Raw genomic sequence first — 21,402 nt, forward strand, 5'->3', positions numbered from 1 at the left:
ATCTTTCCTTTTCCACATAGAGGATCAGTTTTTCCATTTGCTTCTCCAGCTTTTCAATCAGACCTACATTTGGCCTAAAAGTCTACCGTTCTTTCCACATGGCACTCAGCTAATGCATTCAAAGGCAGGAATACAGCTAGCCCATCCTGCTTGTGCTGCCTGCACAAAAGAAACACAAGCACCACAGTCGCACTGTTTTACACGTATTTTAACAGTTCAGAGTTCAGGATTCTACAGATTGAAGGAACTGGCCAAGAAGTATTTAAATAAACTCACTGTTTGGATTTCAAAGACTGTATTGACAGGCATACAGTTTTCCCTTTTGGAAAGTGCTCCTGCTGGGGAGAGATGCTATCCTGAAACTTGTCAAAATAACCAGGAATTGTAAAAACACAATTTTCAGAAAAATCTCAGAACAGTTGTCACTACTAGGGCCAAGGATGTATTGGCCACACTCTATTTAGAGTTTCAAGCTCAAGCTACTTTGTGCTATATTATTTAGAAAATGGGGGAAATCTGAAGTTTAGGAATAATGGGTCAGAAATTGGCCAAAAGAGAAACACACCATGTAAGTTCAAAAAAAAAATTTAAAAAAAAAGAATGGTGCTCAATCATAAAGGGAGAGAGCAAGAAGAACTAGGCGATGAGAACAAAGGAAGAGAAGTCAACTCAAAAGACTGAGAAAACCCTCTTGAAAGATAGGACAATTAAAAGAATTACTCTTTGAATAAGAGACAGACTTACTACCACCCTGTTTCTTTCCATTACCCAAGGCCCACAATGTCTAAACTCCTGATCTCTTTAGTATCTGCGTGCCTTGACTCAGCCAACTGTACAGGGACCCAGAGCAAGAGCCCTGAAAAGACTAACGGTAATCAAGAGTTCCGCGCAAGAAAGTGGAAGCATAGATAGGGTTGATACATTTCTACTGAGGAGTGTTCATGGAGCGAGCCTCTGAGCCATGCTGGAAAGTCTGCAGTCCACAGGTTTCAGGACAAGGAGATTACAACTTTATAACCAACCCTCAGGCTGAGCTAGACTCTTCCAACCAGAGCCAATGGAGGAGTCTTGGGGGATAGTTCCTTCTAAGAGCAAGTGCATGTTTCTAAAATCAGAAGTAATTCACAGATTACTTAGAATAGAAAGGGTGTAAGGGGAAGGGAAAGAGGGAAAAAGGGAAAGCAAATGCGGGTGGGGGCAAAGTGTCAAAATAGCTGGCCAGAATGCAGAAGTCTACAGCTGTGATAAGAAAAGTATCCAGCCCAGAATAACAGTTAATAACAGCAAAGGAGGGTTTCCCTGGTGGCGCAGTGGTTAAGAATCCGCCTGCCTATGCAGGGGACACGGGTTCGAGCCCTGGTCCAGGAAGATCCCACACACGGAGCAACTAAGCCCGTGCGCCACAACTACTAAGCCTGCCCTCTGGAGCCCGTGAGCCACAACTACTGAAGCCTGCGTGCCTAGAGCCCGTGCTCCACAACGAGGAGCCACCGCAATGAGAAGCCCACGCACCACAATGAAGAGTAGCCCCCACTCGCCACAACTAGAGAAAGCCTGTGCACAGCAACGAAGACCCAACACAGCCAAAAATAAATAAATAAATATATTTTTAAAATAATAACAGCAAAGGAGTCTGTGGACAGAGGCATCTTCCATTACTTAAGGTTTCCAGTAGCTTAAATTTCAAGTTATTTTCAGAGAGTAAGTCAAAATCAATTCTGAGGGCCTGAATTAAAGAAGAGTGGTTTAAAACTGTACCTCAGACTTGTGGTTGCCAAGTAGGGGGGTGGGGGGGTAGGGATGGAGTGGGAGTTTGGGGTTAGCAGATGCAAACTATTACATATAGAATGGGTACACAACAAGGTCCGACTGTATAGCACACAGAACTGTACTCAATATCCTGTGATAAACCATAATAGAAAAGAATATGAAAAAGTATATATATGAATCACTTTGCCATACAGCAGAAATGAACACATTGTAAATCAACTATACTTCAATAAAATAAATTTTTAAAAATAAAAATAAGACCGTACCTCAACATAAAAAGATTATGCCTGGAAGACAGCTTTCTGATGTGTTTGCCACAACGTAAGAGAATCGGCACTCAAATTTATTTCTGGTATAGATAAACTGTTATGATCTTCCTGGAATACAATATGGATGTGTGCATGTGTGTGTATGGTTTGCATCAAGATCCTAAAAAGTATGTTGAATCAGAGGGTATGTAACTCTACAACTAGGAGTTTATACTGTGGAAAGTGTTAATTAAGAACAAAGATTTTGTTACAAGAGGGCTTAATGCAATATATTACTAGAAAATTTTAGAAACTATCTAATAATACAGTGCTTGCCAACTGAGTTATTAAAACTATGTTCACATGCAATTCAATCTTTTACAGACAATAAAAATTAAATTGTATTGAAATTAGGTATCTATATATCACTCCCATTTGAGAAACACATACACACAACAAGATTATACATATATATGTATTGTGCCCTGAGGTGGTATGAGTATTTTAATTTTCTACAGAAAAGTAATGTACAGGGTTAAGATAGAGTAACAGGGACCTGATGACTGTGTGGCTGAAAAAAAAAAAAAAAAAGAAAGAAAGAAACTATAAAATACTGGACATCTAAGAAGTGGGAAAAGAACAAGGTGAGCCCTATGATGTCCCCAGCTTCCTGCCTCAAGAGTGTCCAGCCACAGTACAGGGGAAATCCAGGTAGGATCCACAGAACTTACTGAGTTAAAGAGGCAGATGTGAGAACCCAAGAAGCTCAAGGCAGCGAGAGTTCCCAGAACAGAGTACCACAGAAGAGAGAACCAGAAAGACAGAAAAGTAAAGAAACACAAAAAATAAAGAAAACATTTTAAATCTTATAGTACAGTACCTTGAAACGTACAGTAGTTCACACCAGACACATTAACTAACATGATTGGACATGCAAACGCACGTTCACATCTTTGAAAGTTTGCATCTTGAAGGTTCGTATGTAGGGGACTTACCAATAGAATATTACTGGGCAAGAAAAAAATAAAATGATAATAAATGCTATTATAGCATTCATGAACCTTAAAAGCATTATTCTATGTGAAAAAAGCCAGTCATACAAGGCCAAATACTGTGATTCCATTTATATGAAATGTCCAGGATAGGCAAATCTCTGAGACAAAAAAGTAGATTAGTGTTTGCCAGGGGATTGGAAAGAATAAATAGGGAATGAATGATAACAGATGTGGGGTTTCCTTTGGGGATGGAGAAAATTTTCTAACACCGTGGTGATAGTTGCACAGCTCTGAATATATCAAAAACCACTGAACTGTATTCCTTAAATAGTTGAATTATATCCCAATAAAGCTGCTAGAAAGACAATTGACAAAAATAATAATGATGGGGTTTATTATAGAAATAAAAGTTTTAGAAAAGTTAGGAGGGAGAAAAGTAAATATACTGTTGTAAGATTCTTATACTATAAAGGGTTATAATATCACTTAAAAGTATCGCTTAAGAAAATATCACTTAATATAATTAATTTAATTAAATAAATATACCTTAAAATAAAGTAAAGCCTACTATAAATGCTGAATCAACCACTAAAACAAAACAAGGAATTAGAGGTAATATGCTTAGGAGGAGATAAAAATCATAAAATATATCAAATGTAAAAAAAAAAAAGAGAAACAAAGAATGGACAGGACAAATAAGCAAACAGCAAGATGAGCAAGATGATGAACTTAAATATAACCATAACAATATACACAATATACACACACATACACACAAGAAGTGGTCTAAACAACCCAATTAAAAGGCAGAGATTGTCAGACTGGATAGAAAAGCAAGACCCAACTCCCTACAAGATACACTACCTACAAGAACCATACTTTAAATATGAAGACACAAATAGTTTAAAAGGAAAAGGAAAAAGATCTGCCAAGCTGACACTAAAAATAAAACTGGAGTGCCTATATTAATATCTGGCAGAGTAGATTTTAGAGCAAAATATATTACCAAGCATAAAGAAAGTCATTTAATAATAATAAAGGGGTCAATTCATCAAGATGACATAGCAGTAATAAAAGTTTATACATCTAATAAGGGAACTTCCAATGATATGAAGTAAAAACTGATGAGAGGAGCAACAGATAAATCCGCAATTACAGCCAAAATTGCAATACCCCTCTGTAATTAATGGATAGAACAGAAAATCAATATGGATAACAGGAACTTGAACAACATAATCAATCAACTTGATCTGACTGACGTTTTTAGAACACTTAACTGAGCGCCAGCAGAATACACAGTCTCCTCAAGCACAAAAGGAACTGGTACCAAGATAGACCATATCCTGGGCCATAAAACAAGTCTCAATAAATTTAAAAGGATTCAAATCATATAAAGTATGGTCTCTGACCACAACTGAATTAAATTAGAAATCAATAACAGAAAGATCTTTGGAAGATCACTAAATGCTGGAAAACTATCATCTCTCTAAATACTTTATGCAATAAAGAAGAAATTGAAGGAGGAATTAGAAAGTATTTTGAACTGAATGAATATTTTGAGTGTTTTGAATTGAATGAAGATAAAAACAAAGCATCAGTATTTATGGGGTGCCACTAAAGCAGTATCGAAGAGGAAAATGATAGCATTGAACATTTATAGTAGAAAAGAAGTCTCAAATAAATGACCATCAGAAACCAGAAAAAGATGATCTAATTAAACCCAAAGTAAGCAGGAAAAAAGGAAACAGTGAATAACAGCAGATAACAATAATATTATAATAGCAGAAAATAAAAGCAATAAACCCAAAAGCTGTTTCTTTGAGAAAATCAATACAATTGCTAACCCTCTAACCAAACTGGTTAGGAAAAAAAGATGACACAAATTTTTAATGGCAGAAACAAAAGAGGGGTGGTCACTACTGACCCCATAGACATTAAAGGATATAAAGAATAAAGATAGTGTGGTATGGGCCTAAAGAAAGACAAATAGATTAATGGAGCATAATAGAAAGTTGAGTAGACCTATACTTATATAAACAACTAATTTTTGACAAAGGTAAATAGGCCATGCAGTGGAGAAAGAAGAGTCTTTCCAACAAATTGTGCTGAACTATTGGATATTTGAATACAAAACAAAAAACAACTTTGCTTCATAATTCAAACCACAAAAATTAACTTAAATTAATCTTAAATTAGCTCATAGACCTAAACGTAAAACCTAGGACTACTGATATAAAACTGCTAGAAGAAAACATAAGAGAAAATCTCTGCGGAGTTGGGTCAGGCAAATTTTTCTTAGGTAAGATATCAAAAGCATGATCCATAAAAAAACAAACTGAAACACTAGTCTTCATCAAAAGTTCTTCTGCTCTTCAAAAGACACTAAGTAAATTTAAAAAACAAGCCACAAACTGGGTGAAAATACTTTCAAATCATGTCTAATAAAGGACTTGTATCCAACATGTTTTTTTTTAATATATATATTTTTTAAATTTATTTATTTTATTTTATTTATGGCTGTGTTGGGTCTTCGTTTCTGTGCGAGGGCTTTCTCTAGTTGCGGCAAGTGGGGGTCACTCTTCATCGCGTTGCGCGGGCCTCTCACTATCACGGCCTCTCTTGTTGCGGAGAACAGGCTCCAGACGCGCAGGCTCAGTAATTGTGGCTCACGGGCCTAGTTGCTCCGCGGCATGTGGGATCCTCCCAGACCAGGGCTCGAACCCGTGTCCCCTGCATTGGCAGGCAGATTCTCAACCACTGCGCCACCTGGGAAGCCCCAAACATGTATTTTTAAAAATCTCAATATTCAGTAAGAAACCAAACTCACTTTTTAAACTGGGCAAAAGATTTAGACACTTCACCAAAGATAATATACAGGCAGCAAATAAGCACAGAAGAACAATTAGGAAGAAACAAATTAAAACCACAATGAAATACCATTACATATCAATAGAATAACCAAAATTAAAAAGACTGACCATACCAAGTGTTGGTGAGAATATGAATCAACGGCAACTCTCACACACTGCTATGGGAATGGAAGATAGGATCAATTTGGAAAACAATTTGGCAGGTTTTTTAAAAATTAAATATGCACTTACTATCCAATCAAGCCATTTCACTCCTAGGTATTTACTCAAGAGTAAAGAAAGTATGTCAGCACAACGACTTGAGCACAAATGTTTACAGTAGCTTTATCTTTAATAGCCAAAAACTGGAAACAGCTCAGATGTCAATTCACAAGCAAACAGATAAACAAATTGCTGTAACGTCCATACAGTGGAATTACTACTCAACAATAAAAATGAACTAGTTATAGACACAAAAGCATGTACCAATCTCAGAATAATTACACTGAGTGAAAGAAGTCAAACAAAACACAGCATTAGCTGCATGATTCCATTTATATAAAACTATAGAAAAAGCAAACTAATTTATAGTGACCAAAAGCAGATCAGTAATTGCCAGAAAATATGAGGGGAGGGTAAAGTAACAGAAGGAAGGACTTCAAAGGGACAGGAGAAAATTTGAGGGGTGGTAGATATGTTCATTATCTTGATGGTGGTGATGATTTCAAGAGTATATACACACGTCAAAACAAATCAAATTGTACATTTTAAATATGTGCACTTATATACACGTCCTTGATAAAAAGTATTAATACAAAGCATGTCTTACAATAAAGAAAAATGCCATGATATAGATTTTTAAAATACAATATTTAAAGAATATTTTCCTTGAAAGGAAAACACTGGCTTATAAGAAAATCTGAGCACTAACTATAATATATACATATACTTGTAACAACGCAAGGGCAGCCCAATGCCGAGTGTCAAGAGGCTAAATAAGGTAAGGAGGATGTGCCCATGGGAAGGCAGCTGAGAGCACTTGTCAGAGCATAAAAGGTAAAGAGGCATCCAGCCCAGGAGGAGAGAGAGATACAGACTCATAGTTTTCAAGAGCTATAGAAATAAAAATAGAGGTTTAAGAGTGTGTGTGGTGGGGTGTACATGTGTGTGTATGCAAGTCAGAGGCCTGGGAGTAGTGGCACCCCAATAACTATGAGTGTCCTAGCACTTAGATCTTGGTCTCTAAATACCATTCTCTACTGAAAGGAACCAGGCTCTTTGGAGAAACGCCTGAGTCCAGAGCTGTGGCCAGGGAAGTATACAATGACTTGGAACATCTTCTTGTGCCCGAAAGAAAGCAAGCACTCAAAGAATTATGAAGAGGTTAAAAAGACAAGGAAATTAGCTTAAAGGGCCCCGCCCTGGCCTCAAATGGACATTTTTGAGATTCAAAATAAATGACAGAACAGATTTACAACCCTTTGAATAAAATAGGAATCTAGAGTTCATTATAATATAAATTAACTAATAAAATTTTGACAAGAAATAGGATATTTACATAGACTCAAATACTTTCCCACAAAATTCTTATTACTTACAAAGGAAAAACAGTAACTTTACAGTGGAGAAGTCTGGAAGACACTACCTTCATCAAGTGATCAAAGTAAACATCACCAGAAATTGGGACAAATACACATTGTGTGCCACCTGATAGGATGCAATGAGAAGACTATGGCATCACTTTTGTGATATTCCTGTCAAAGTTTCAAAATCTGAGTTTAATTAAAAAAAAAAAAAGGGTCAAACCCAAATTGAGGAACATTCTACAAAATAACCATCCTATAATCTTTAAAAGATCAAGGTCATAAAAGAAAAAAAACTGAGAAACTGTCCCCATATTAAAAGAGACTAACAAGAGACATGACCAAGTAACACAATGCAAGATTCTGAAATGAATCCTTCGCTATAAAGGGTATTATTGAGACAACTGGGGAAAACTTAAATGGATTTGAATATTAGCCGATAGTATAATAATGATGTAAATTTCTGAACTCTGATGATTGTTTTGTGACTATGTGGAAGAATGCCCTTGTTTTTAGGAAATACATTATAAAGTACTTGAGGGTGTTAGGACATCATGTCAGTAATTCATTCCTAATTGACTTGGCAAGATAAAAGGTTCTTTGCATTTTTGTACTGCACTTGCAACTTTTCTGTAAGTTTGAGAAAGGAGGAGTGGGGGAGGAGGAAGGGAGGAGCACGGGGAGGAGGAGAAGCCCCATGATCTAAAATAAAATGTGTTTAATTGGAAGAGTGTTCCTGTGTCACTACTAACCATAGGAATAGACGTGCACAAGAAGAAACTGAATTTAAAGAAAAAAATTTTTAATCTAATTAGAAGTTACTGTTACTGTTACAAATTACACCACTATCCCAGACACACATGTGCCTGATTTTAGAGAAGACAGGAATAGACGTCTCAGACAAATGGCAGAGTATAAGAGGCATGTTGCCGAAAGTCAAATAGGTCTTTTGAAAAAGGAGAAATCTGGACCACAGTAAACAGTGCAGGCAGCATCATGCCACCAAGTTTTGCTGTATTTCCAAAAGCTAAAGAAATACTATAGTATTAGAGAGACACATCTATATTCAATGCAGAACAAAGAAAAGGGCAGATACCCCACAAATGTGGTCCTAAGAATGTCTTCTGTTTCCCAGATATATGGAAAATGTGACAAGGTACCATGTTCTTTGAGACGGTGGATTATGAAATTTCTTCTGCCAACTAGTGAGAATAATCTCTTCCAGATGTTGTTTGGCCCACAGTGTGCTATTCAAAAATATGAAATTTTTGTTTATTTTCAGAGTTCAAGAGCCAAATAAGAAACCTTGTTTCTTTCACTAACTTCTAATTAAGTCGGAGATAACAGCTTTAAAAAAAAAAAAAAAATCAGTGTACATCCTAAATCTAGACTTATAGATCCTGCCCAAAGTTTTAAGGGGAAAAAAAAAAAAATCAAACCTGTTGAATACAACCCTAGTATCTAATTCACCACGGGGGAAAAAAATGAAATTTCCTTTCCTTTCCTGCTACAATGGATACCACTTTTCTTCAGTGAAGTCCTTCTTGGCAATATCTCTTTAAAACAGTAGGTAATAGAGGGAAATCTAAAGAAAACTAGTATTGTGCTGGAGGATGAGTTATTCCCAGCTGGGTTGAAGATACGTGAAGACTGTAGTTTTCCTGAGAATTCACATACATGCTTTTGCCCACTTGAGAGGTCAACAAGGAAAGGATGGCCTCATTCATTAATGCAACAATTCTGTGAGCAACATTTCAAACATATCACCCTGTGGAAGAAATCAGGAATGTGAAGCAAAGGGAATCAAAATGACTCTTCTCTGTTCACAATAATTCAGTAACCATGATAACAAATAAACAAAAAAAGGGCTCCTCCCTAACTTTCAAGTGAATGGTATTCAAACTCCTGTTTTCCTTTTATGAAAGGGTTTTCAATGTAACAGTGGGTATCTGGTATCTTTTTCAATTGTTGTTGAAGCTGTTTATCACAAAAGCAGCAGAATATAGACAGGAAAAAGAAGCCTTTTTTAAACTGTGAGGAGATAATAAAACCACAAAGTAGTCACAAGTCCCTCTGCCTGAGATGTGAGATAATAAAACCACAAAGTAGTCACAAGTCCCTCTGCCTGAGATGTGACCTAAGAACCAAGTGGAGACCTAAAAACAGCTGTGAGGTGCCACTTTAAAGACTTCTAACCATCTAACCATCAGCCTGAAAGATGCTGTCCTGCATGTCCAGAAGATCACAGGGGGAAATCCAAATATGTGGAGAATGAAGAGTGTCATACAGAAAATTTCTCACTAGTGTGAAAGGGATTATATGGCCACTCCAAAGAGAAGATAAGGCATTATAACATGAAAAATGAAATTCTGGTTATAAAAGGGATCAGAAAAAAAAAAGGCTTTGCTAAACTGATATTACCTAAAAAATCTGGAAGATGAGGAAACAACCAAACAGACTCAGCTGCAGCAGTTTCTACTTGACCAAGAACTGGGGCTTGAAACTGGGGCTTGAAAAGGAGTGTGCTGGAGGGTCGGACTTAGTGTGATTGCTATTTTAGGCCAAGTCATGGAAATAAAATAAGCAGGCAACATATCTATAAATGCTTTGTGTTCCAAGATGTCTCCATTTTACACTACTGTAGTTCTGGGCTCCAAGAAACTGAATGTAGTGTTAAACCTGCTGCAGAGAAGTGGGTCCAGAGGGAAAAGGAAAAGGTCACCTCGAACCACACCAGTTTCTTTGGGCGGTGGCTGTGGAGGGGACCAGGATGACAAGCAAGGACTCGCCTCCTGCCGGGACCTAATGGTTTCGTTTTGGAGCCTGATCTCAGGTCCATGTTACATGAACTCCTCTCAGTTGGAGCTCAGAGCACCACACGGATTTCTTTTGGCCCCAATCCCACATTGCAGCTGTTTGTACTTACTTGAGGTATGGTGTATTTTGAAACAAAATGAGCCAGACTTCCCCTACTGCCTATGTCAGTGCCTGGTAATGGCAAACATTAACTCTTTCACAGCCAGGCGATAACTGTAGTGCATCCATCAAATGGAGGAGACAAAGAAATACTGACCAAGAGCTGGGAAAGTTTCTCCAAACAAGAAGCTCGTTTCAAAGCAGAGGCAGATATTCCATCATTTACTTATTTTCTGGACCCCATTTATCTCCAAACAAGTTTCAGCCAGGTTACAAGAGGTTATAAAAGAACAAGGGTCATGACTACGAACATTTATAAGCCAACAAATTGGATGATCTAGAAGAAATGGATAAATTCCTAGAAACATACAATCCACCAGAACAGAATCATAAAGAAATAGAAAAATTGAACAGACCAATAATGAGTAAGGAGACTGAAAAAGCAAAACCTCCCAACAAGGAAAGACTAGGACCAGAAGGTTTCACTGGTGAATTCTATCAAACACTTAAAGAAGAATTAATACCAATCTTTCTCAAACTCTCCCAAAAAAGCTGAAGAGGAGGGAACACTCCCAAACTCATTTTACAAGACCAGCATACCCTAATACCAAAGACAAATAAGGACACTACAAGAAAAGAAAACTACAGGCCAATATCCCTGATGAATACAGATGCAAAAATTCTCAACAAAATTCTAGCAAACCAAATTCAACACCATGTTAAAAGGATGAGACACCATGATGAAGTGGGATTTATCTCTAGGATATAAGAATGGGTCAACATAATAAAAATCCATTAATGTAATATACCACATTAACAGAGTAAAGGATAAAAATCATATGATCCTCTTAATAGATGCAGAAAAAGCATTTGACAAATTCAACATACGGTCATGATAAAAACTCAAAACAAACTGGGTATAGCAGAAACGTACCTCAACATAATAAAGGCTATATATGACAAACTGACAGCTAATATCATACTCAATGGTAAAAGGGTGAGATTTTTCCCACCAAGATCAGGAACAAGACAAGGATGCCCACTCTTACCACTCCTATTCAACATAGACCTGGAAGTCCTAACCAGAGCAATTAGACAATAAAAATAAAAGGTATCCAAATCAAAAGGAAGCAGTAAAGTTGCCTGCAGATGATGCGATCTTAACTATATAAAATCCTAAAGATTCCATCAAAAAACTGTTAGGTGTAATAAACTAATACAGTAAAGTTGCAAGATATAAAAATAAACATACAAAAATCTGTTGTGTTTTTATACTCTAAAAATGAATACCTGAAAAATAAAGAAAGACAATCCCATTTACAATAGCATCTAAAACAATAAAATTCTTAGGAATAAATTTAACAAAGGAAGTAAAAGATCTGTACACTGAAAATTACAAGAGACTGATGAGAAAAACTGAAGATACAAATAAATCAAAAGATATCTTGTGCTCATGGATCAGAAGAACATTGTTACAATATCCATACTACCCAAAGCTTTCTATAGATTCAATGCAATCCAAATCAAAATTCCAATGGCATTTTTCACAGAAATAGAACAAACAATCCTAAATTGATATGGAACCATCAAAGATCCCACATAGCCAAAGCAATCCTGAGAAAGAAGAATAAAGCTGGAAGCATCACAATTCCTGATTTCAAGCTTCATTACAAAGCTATAATAATCAAAACAGTATGGGGAACAAGATCAAGACGGCTGAGTAAAAGGACGTAGAGCTCATCATCTCCCACAAACACATCAAACATACATCTACATGTGGAAAAATTCTCACTGAAACCTGGAAACTGGCAGAAGGACTCCTATACATCCAAGGCTGTAAGAAAGATACAAAAGTAGTCAAGTAGGAAGGGAAGAAAAGCAGTCAGCTTGGGACCTGTGCCCCTGGGAAGGGACCCAGAGAAAAAGGGAGATTACACAAGTGGACACCTGCCCTGGGGAGTCAGCAGGTCAAGCCAGAGACTGGGCATCCTAGTCCTGGGGTCCGACGCAGTGGAGACAACCCCCTTGGCTAGTTGGAAGACCACTGAGTCAGACAGAAAGGCTGGAGAAGACTGGACTCCACTCATAAGCAGCATGCGTGAGCAACGTGCTTATCTAGGTAGTGCCCCAGGAGCTGCCCAGATCTCTGATGGCGTCCCCCTACCACAGCTAACTCTCCAACACTCCTTGAGAATCCACGCAGGTTCCCACCAGCCCTGTGGAGTAGTTCCACAACAGGGCAGGGGTGGTAAAGGAAGGGGAGAATGATCGGATATGAGAGACAAAGGGGGCTCACACCTGAGGCTGTGTCTGAGCAGAGCCACAGCCACCTACGGAGGAAACACATTAGACCTCTGTCTATGCACAGGCCCCACTTGCTTCAGCACTTCCCTCTTCTGGGGCAAAGTCCCAGTGAAGGGAGAAGGGAAAACACACACTTAAAGGGAACAGAGCCAACATGAGCTCGACCCTCAGGGCTTCTGCCCCAGCAACTTGGGATCAGACCCCCCACCCCTGACAGGGCGGTGACAGCCACTGAGCAGCAGAAAGGAAGTCCCAGCTCACACCTGGCTCCAGCTCTAGCCCCTCCATCTCCAGCACCCCCGCCCCCACCAAGGTGAAAGCTGCCAGCACACCCTAAGGAAAGATGGGAATGGCATCCATGTCAAACCCAGCACTCCCACCAAAGGCAATGGCTAAAAGCAGTCTGTATAGGGATGCTCCCACATAAGAACACCCCTTCAAGACCACAATAGGTAACTCTTTTATCTAAATTCATAGAGGCAGAGAAAGTTTAGCAAAATGAAAAGGCAGAGGAACTACTCAATTGAAAGAGGAAAAGAAAACCCCTGAAAAAATAATAAAATAAAAATATACAATTTACCAGATAAATAATTCAAAACACTGCTAACAAAAACGTTAACTGAATTAGGAAAAAGAATTGACTTAAACACTGAACAAGGAACTAGAATATATAAAAAAGACCCAATCAGAAATTAATGATTCAATAGCGGAAATAAAAAACACACTAGAAGGAATGAATAGCAGACTAAGTGATACAGAAGAATGCATAAGTGATCTGGAGGATGGAATAATGGAAACCACCCAATCAGAAAGTCAGAAAGAAAAACAAATTTTTTAAAATGAAAGCAATTTAAGAGATCTCTGGGATAACATTAAGTGTTCCAACATTCACATTATAGGGGTTCCAGAAAAAGAAGAGAGAGAAGGGGATCAAAAAATTTGAGGCAATTATGGCTGAAAACTTCCCAAACCTGAAGAAGGAAAATGATATCCAGGTATGGGAAGCACAGAGGGTCCAAAACAAGATGAACCGAAACAGACCCATACCAGGACATATCATAATTAAAATGGCAAAAGTTAAAGAGAGAATTCTAAAGGCAGCAAGACAAAAAAAAAAAAAAGAGTCATATACAAGGGAATCCCCATAAGGCTATCAGCTGATTTCTCTGCAGAAAATTTGCAGGCCAGATGGAAGTGGCATAACATATTCAAAGCACTGAAAGGGAAAAACTTGAAACCTGGAACACTGTACCCAACAAGATTATCATTTAGAATAGAAGGAGAGATAAAGAACTTCTCAGAGAAGCAAAAACTAGAAGAGTTCATTAATACTAAACCTACCCTAAAAGAAATGTTGATGTGTCTTCTCTAAATGGAAAAGAAAGAATCCACAGGAAAGGGAAAACCCCGCTAGAAGAGGCAAATATATGGTAAGGATTAAGAATCAACCACATAAATAAGCCAGTACATGGATTAAAAGACAAAAAAACTGTAAAAGCAACTATAATTGGAATAAACAGTAAAAGGACAAGCATGAAGACGTAAAATAGGACATCAAAAACACAAAATTGGGGGGAGCGGAGGAAAAAAAAATGTAGATCTCTTAGAATGTGCTTGAACTTAAATGACTACCAGTTTAAAGCAAGTAGATATAGTTACAGGTCAACATATATGAACGTCATGGTAACCACAAACCAAAAATCTACAATAGATATATAAAAACCAAAAAGGAAGGAACACAAACATACTAGTAAAGCAAACCATCAAACTACAAGAGAAAAAAAAACCAAAAAGAATTTAAAATGAACAGAGAACTACAAACACAACTGGAAAACAAGTACTAAAATGGCAATAAGTACATACCTATCAATAATTACTTTAAATGTCAATGGACTAAATACGCCAATCAAAAGACATAGGGCAGCTAACTGAATAAAAAAACAAGAGCCGGGCTTCCCTGGTGGCACAGTGGTTAAGAATCTGCCTGTCAATGCAGGAGACACGGGTTCAAGCCCTGGTCCAGGAAGATCCCACATGCAGCAGAGCAACTAAGCCCATGTACCACAACTACTAAGCCTGCGCTCTAGAGCCTGCACGCCACAACTACTGAGCCTGCGTGCCACAACTACTGAAGCCCACGCGCCTAGAGCCCATGCTCTGCAACAGGAGAAGCCACCGCAATGAGAAGCCCGCACACTGCAACGAAAAGTAGCCCCCACTCGCCACAACTAGAGAAAAGCCCACACGCAGCAATGAAGACCCAACACAGCCAAAAATAAATAAATAAATTTATTAAAAAAAAAAAAAACAAGACCCTTCTACATGCTGCCTACAAGAGACTCACTTCGGGGCTAAAGACATATATGGACTGAAAGTGCAGTAATGGAAAAAGATGTTGCATGCAAACATAAATGACAAGAAAGCAAGGACAGCAAAACTCATAACAGATAAAACAGACTTTAAAACAAAGGCTATAACAAAAGACAAAGAAGGCGATTATATAAGAGATCAGTACAGGAAGAGGATATTACACTCATTAATATATATGCACCCAATGCAAAAGCACCTACACATATAAAGCAAATACTAAGAAACATAAAGGGATAAACTGACAACAATACAATAATAGTAGGTGAGAACACCCCACTCACATCAATGGAGAGATCATCCAGACAGAAAATTAATAAGGCAACAGTGGTCTTAAAAAGAGACAATAAGTCCAGCTGGACTTAATAGATATCTGCAGGACATTACATCCAAAAACAATGGAATACACATTCTTTTCAAGTGCACATTAATCATTCTCCAGGATAGATCACATGCTAGGCCACAAAACAAGTCTCAACAAATTTAAGAGAATAGAAATATCAATCATTTTTTCCAACCACAACAGAATGAAACTAGAAATTAACTACAGAAGGAAAAATGGAGAAAGAAAAAACACGTGGAGACTAACAAAGTGCTACTAAAAAACCAATGGGTCAATGTAGAAATCAAAGAGGAAATCAGAAAATACCTCAAGACAAGTGAAAATGGAAACATGACACTCCAAAATCTATGGGATGCAGCAAAAGCAGCCCTAAGAGGAAAGTTTACAGTGATACAGACCTTTCTCAAGAAACAAGAAAAATCTCAAATAAACAACCTAAGCTACCACGTAAAGGAATTAGAAAAAGGACAAATAAAGCCCAAATTCAGCAGAAGGAAGAAAATAATAAAGATCAGAGAGGAAATAAATAGATATCAAAAAACAATACAAAAGATCAATAAAACCAAGAGATGTTTTTTTGAAAGGAAAAACAAAATCAACAACCCTCTAGCCAGGCTCACCAAGAAGAAAAGAGCGAGGACCCAAATAAGCAAAATAAGAAACGGAAGAGAAGAAATAAGAACCAATACCACAGAGATACAACAATCATAAGAGAACACTACAACACTGATATGCCAACAAATTGGGCAACCTAGAAGAAATGGACAAATTCCTAGAAACACACTCAATACAACCTGCCAAGACTGAATCAAGAAGGAATGAACAGACAACCTGAACAGACCTATCACTAAAAGTGAAATTGAACTTGTAATAAAAAGAAAAAAAACCTCCCAGCAAACAAAATCCAGGACCAGATGGCTTCACAGGGGAATTTTATCAAACATATAAAGAAGAACTAATACTTATCCTTATCAAATGATTCCAAAAAACTGAAGAGGATAGAACACTCTCAAATTAATTCTACCGGGCCATACCATTACCCTTATATCAAAATCAGACAAAGGCACTACAAAAAAAAGAAAATTACAGGCCAATATCTTTGATGAATATAGATGCAAAAATCTTCAACAAAATATTAGCAAACCAAATCCAACAATATATAAAAAGGATCATACACCATGATCAAGTTGAATTTATTAAAGGGACACAGGATGATTCAACATTTGCAAATCAGTCAGTGTGATACACCACACTAACAAAAGTAATGATAAAAATCATATGATCATTTCAATAGATGCCAAAAAAGCATCTGACAAAATACAACATCCATTCATGGCACAAACTCTCATCAAAGTGGGTACAGAGGAAACATATCTCAACATAATGAAGGCCATTTATGATAAACCCACAGCTAACATCATATTCAACAGTGAAAAGTTGAAAGTCTTTCCTCTAAATTCAGGAACAAGACAAGATGCCCACTCTTATCACTTCTATTTAACATAGTATTATAAGTCCTAGCCACAGCAATCAGACAAGAAAAAGAAATAAAAGGCATCCAAATTGGAAGGGAAGAAGTGAATCTGTAAATATTTGTAGATGACATGATAACTTATATAGAAAATCCTGAAGTCTCCACTGAAAAATTATTAGAACTAATAAATTAATTCAGCAAAGTTGCAGGATACAAGATTAATGTGCACAAATCTGTTGCTTTTCTATACACTAATAATTAACTCTCAGAAAGTTAAAAAACAATCTTGTTTAAAATCACATCAAAAGAATAAAATATCTAGGAATAAACTTAACCAAGAAGGTGAAAGACTTATACTCTGAAAACTATAAAATACTGACAAAGGAAACTGAAGATGACACAAAGAAATGGAAAGCTCTTGGATTGGAAGAATTAATATTGTTAAAATGGCTATGCTACCCAAAGCAATCTACAGATTTAATGCAATCCCTATGAAAATGCCCAGGACATTTTTCACAGAACTAGAATAATCCTAAAATTCATACAGAACCACAAAAGACCCCAAATTGCCAAAGCAATCTTGAGAAAAAAGAAAAAAGAACAATGCTGGAGGTATCAGGCTCCCAGACTTCAGATTATACTACAAAGCTACAGTAATCAAAACAGCATGGTACTGGCACAAAAACAGACAGATCAATGGAACTGAAGAGAGAGCCCACAAATGAACCCATGTACCTATGGTCAATTAATCTAAGACATAGGAGGCAAGAGTACACAATGGAGAAAAGACAGTCTCTTCAATAAGTGAGACTAGGAAACTAGGAAAACTGAACAGCTACATGTAAAACAATGAAATTAGAACATTTCCTCACACCATATACAAAAATAAACTCAAAATGGATTAAAGACCTAAATGTAAGCCCTGAAACCATAAAATGCCTAGAGGAGACTATAGACAGAACACTGTTTGACATAAATCCTAGCAATAATTTTTGGATCCATTTCCTAAGGCAAAAGAAATAAAAGACTAAACAAATGGGATCTAATTTAAACTTTTCTTTTTTTAATTTATTTTTTATTGAAGTATAGTTGAATTACAATGTTGTGTTAATTACTGCTGTACAGCAAAGTGACTCAGTTATACATATATATACATTCTTTTTCATATTCTTTTCCATCATGGTTTATCACAGGATATTGAATATAGTTCCCTGTGTTATACAGTAGTGCCTTGTTGTTTACCCATTCTATATATACCAGTTTGCATCTGCTAATCCCAAACTCCCAATCCAACCCTCTCCCAACCTCCCCGCCCTCCTTGGCAACCACCAGTCTATTCTCTATAGGACCTAATTAAACTTAAATGCTTTTGTACAGCAAAGGAAACCACTGACAAAAATAAAGACAACCTACAGAATTGGAGAAAATATTTGTAAATGATACTACCAATAAGGGGTTAATGTCCAAAATACATAAACAGTTCATACAGCTCAATATCAAAAAACAAACAACCCAATCAAAAAATGGGCAAAAGACCTGAAGAGACATTTTTCCAAAGAAGACATACAGATGGTGAACAGGCACATGAAAAGATGCTCAACATCGTTAATTACTAGAGAAATACAAATCAAAACAACGAGATATCACCTCATACTTGTCAGAATGGCTATCATCAAAATACAAATAACAAATGTTGGTGAGGATGCAGAGAAAAGGGAACTCTTGTACAACTGTTGGTGGGAATGTAAACTGGTGCAGCCACTGTAGAAAACAGTATGGAGGTTCCTCAGAAAGCTAACAATAGAACTACCATATGATCTAGCAATTCCACTCCTGGGTATATTTGTAGCAAAAATGAAAACACTAATTTGAAAAGATACATGCACCCCACTGTTCATAGCAGCACTATTTACAATAGCTAAGATGTGGAAGCAAACCAAGTATCCATCAACAGATGAATGGATAAAGAAAAATCTTTGCAAATGATATGATATTGTATGTACAAACAAGCAAAGACCCAAAACTATAAAACTACTAGAAAACAACATAGGGAAGAAGTTCCTAGACATTGGTCTTGGCAATGATAGTTTAGATATAGCACCAAAAGCACAAACAGTAAAAGCAAAAACAAGTGGGACTACATCAAACTAAAAACTTTTGCATAACGAATGAAACCATCAACAAAATGAAAAGGCAATCCATGGAATGGGAGAAAAAGTTGCAAACCATCTATCTGGATCAGGGGTTAATATTCAAAATATATAAGGAACCCATACAACAATAGCAAAACAACAAACAATTCAATTAACAATGGGCAAAGGCCTTGAATAGACATTTTCCGCAGAAGGCATGCAAATGGCCAACACATATATGAAAAATGTTCACCACTAATCATCAGAAAAATACAAATCAAAACCACTATGGGGGCTTCCCTGGTGGCGCAGTGGTTGAGAGTCTGCCTGCCAATGCAGGGGGCACGGGTTCGAGCCCTGGTCTGGGAAGATCCCACATGCCGCGGAGCAACTAGGCCCGTGAGCCACAATTACTGAGCCTGCACGTCTGGAGCGTGTGCTCCGCAACAAGAGAGGCTGCGATGGTGAGGGGCCGGCGCACCGCGATGAAGAGTGGCCCCCACTTGCCGTAACTGGAGAAAGCCCTCGCACAGAAATGAAGACCCAACACAGCCATAAATACATACATACATACATACATACATACATACATAAATGAATAAATGGATCATCACATTTAAAAAAAAAAAACCACTATGATATATCAACTCACACCCCTTAGAATAGCTATTATCAAAAAGAGACAAGTGTTGGCAACACTGTGGAGAAAAAAGAAGCCTTGTACACTGTTGACGGGAATGTAAATTGGTTCAGCCACTACAGAAAACAGTATGAAGTTTCCTCAAAAAATTAAAAATAGAACTACCATATGATCCACCAATCTTACTTCTGGGTATATATCCAAAGGAAATAAAATCACTATCTCAAAGAGATAACCGTACCCCCATGTTCCCTGCAGCATTATTTACAATAACCAAGACACGGAAACAACCTAAGTGTGTATCAATGGATAAATGGATAAAGAAAATATGGTGTATATGTATAACATATATACAATGGAATATTATTCAACCATAAAAGAGAAAGAAATCCTGCCATTTGCCACAACATAGATGAACCTAGAATGTATTATGCAAAGTCAAATAAGTCAGAAAGAAAAAGACGAAATACTATAAGATCTCACTTATGTATGAAATCTAAAAAAAGCAAACTCACCCAGAATAGGCAAATCCATAGATAGAGATTAGCAGTCGTCAGGGGCTGGTGGGAGGGGAAAATGGGAGTTGACTGCTATTGGGCATGCAGTTTCTTTTGTGATAATGAAAATGGTCTAAAATTAGATGATGGTGATGGCTGCACATCTCTGTAAATATACTAAAAACCACTGAAACATACATTTTTAAGGGGTAAATTTTATGGTATATGATTTATATCTCAATAAAGCTGTTATTTTAAAAACTAAAAAAAATGGGAATAAAATGGAAATTCCACTAAAAAAATTTTTAAATTAAAAAAAGCGAACTCATAGAAATAGTAGAATAGTGGTTATCAGTGGCTAGGGGGTGGGGGAAATGGGGAGATATTGGTCAAAGGGTACAAACTTCTAGCTATAAGATGAATAAGTTCTGGGGATCTAATGTATAGCATCTAATGTACAGATGATAATTAATATACTATATTATATACTTGAAAGTTGTTGAAAGTAGATCTTAAATGTTATCTCCAACCCCTAAAAAAGCTGATTTTTTGAGATGATGGATGTGTTAACTAACCTTATTGTAGTAATCATTTTGCAATCTATATGTGTATCTGATCACCATGTTGTACACCTTATGCTTACACGATATGTCAATAATATCTCAAACTGGGGAAAAAAGAATAAGAGTCATGGACTGAAGTGGGCAATGGAAATAGATTATTTCAAAATTTTGTGCAAACTTTCACTCTGAGCTGTTAACCAAAGCAAAAGAAAAAAGAAGAGTTGCACATTAACTATCAGGAGAGAGGGACAATTCTCTTCTACTAAATACTAGTAACATTTCTCATACAGAACAAAATACACAGAAGTATTAATATGATGATTTCTTCTATCAATTCTCAATGAAATCCGAAGACAAAAATACATGGGCATTTCACCCATGAACTTAAACACAAAACATACACAAAAACAAATACTTCTCACCCCTAACCAGATCTCTTGATATAGTAGAACCCAGTCTCCGGTATTTTTAAAGTCTCCTTAAGTAATTCTGAAGCAACCTCTGATCACATGCCATTGTCTTAAATCAGAGTTCTACAAGGACATCTACATAGGAACCAAAGTACTGTATTCTTCACGTAAAGCTACTGACTAATGTAATATGACACAAAGTGAGAGCAAAGGTTCCCAAAGCAGGCTTTGCCACAGAATATAAAAACACTGATTCCTGGGCCCTACCTGAGGCCTACTGAATCAGACTCTGTACAGGTGGGAACCAAGAA

At 37.0% G+C, this 21,402-nt stretch overlaps 1 protein-coding gene across 7 annotated transcripts in view; it reads right to left on the bottom strand.

The window, feature by feature from the left end:
• Nucleotides 1–21,402, bottom strand: part of LPAR1 (lysophosphatidic acid receptor 1) — a 154,579-nt gene that overhangs the window by 93,259 nt on the left and 39,918 nt on the right. The gene's annotated exons all lie outside the window — the stretch shown is intronic.

Source organism: Balaenoptera ricei, chromosome 6 (genome assembly GCF_028023285.1).
Source record: "Balaenoptera ricei isolate mBalRic1 chromosome 6, mBalRic1.hap2, whole genome shotgun sequence".
Lineage (NCBI taxonomy): Eukaryota > Metazoa > Chordata > Mammalia > Artiodactyla > Balaenopteridae > Balaenoptera > Balaenoptera ricei.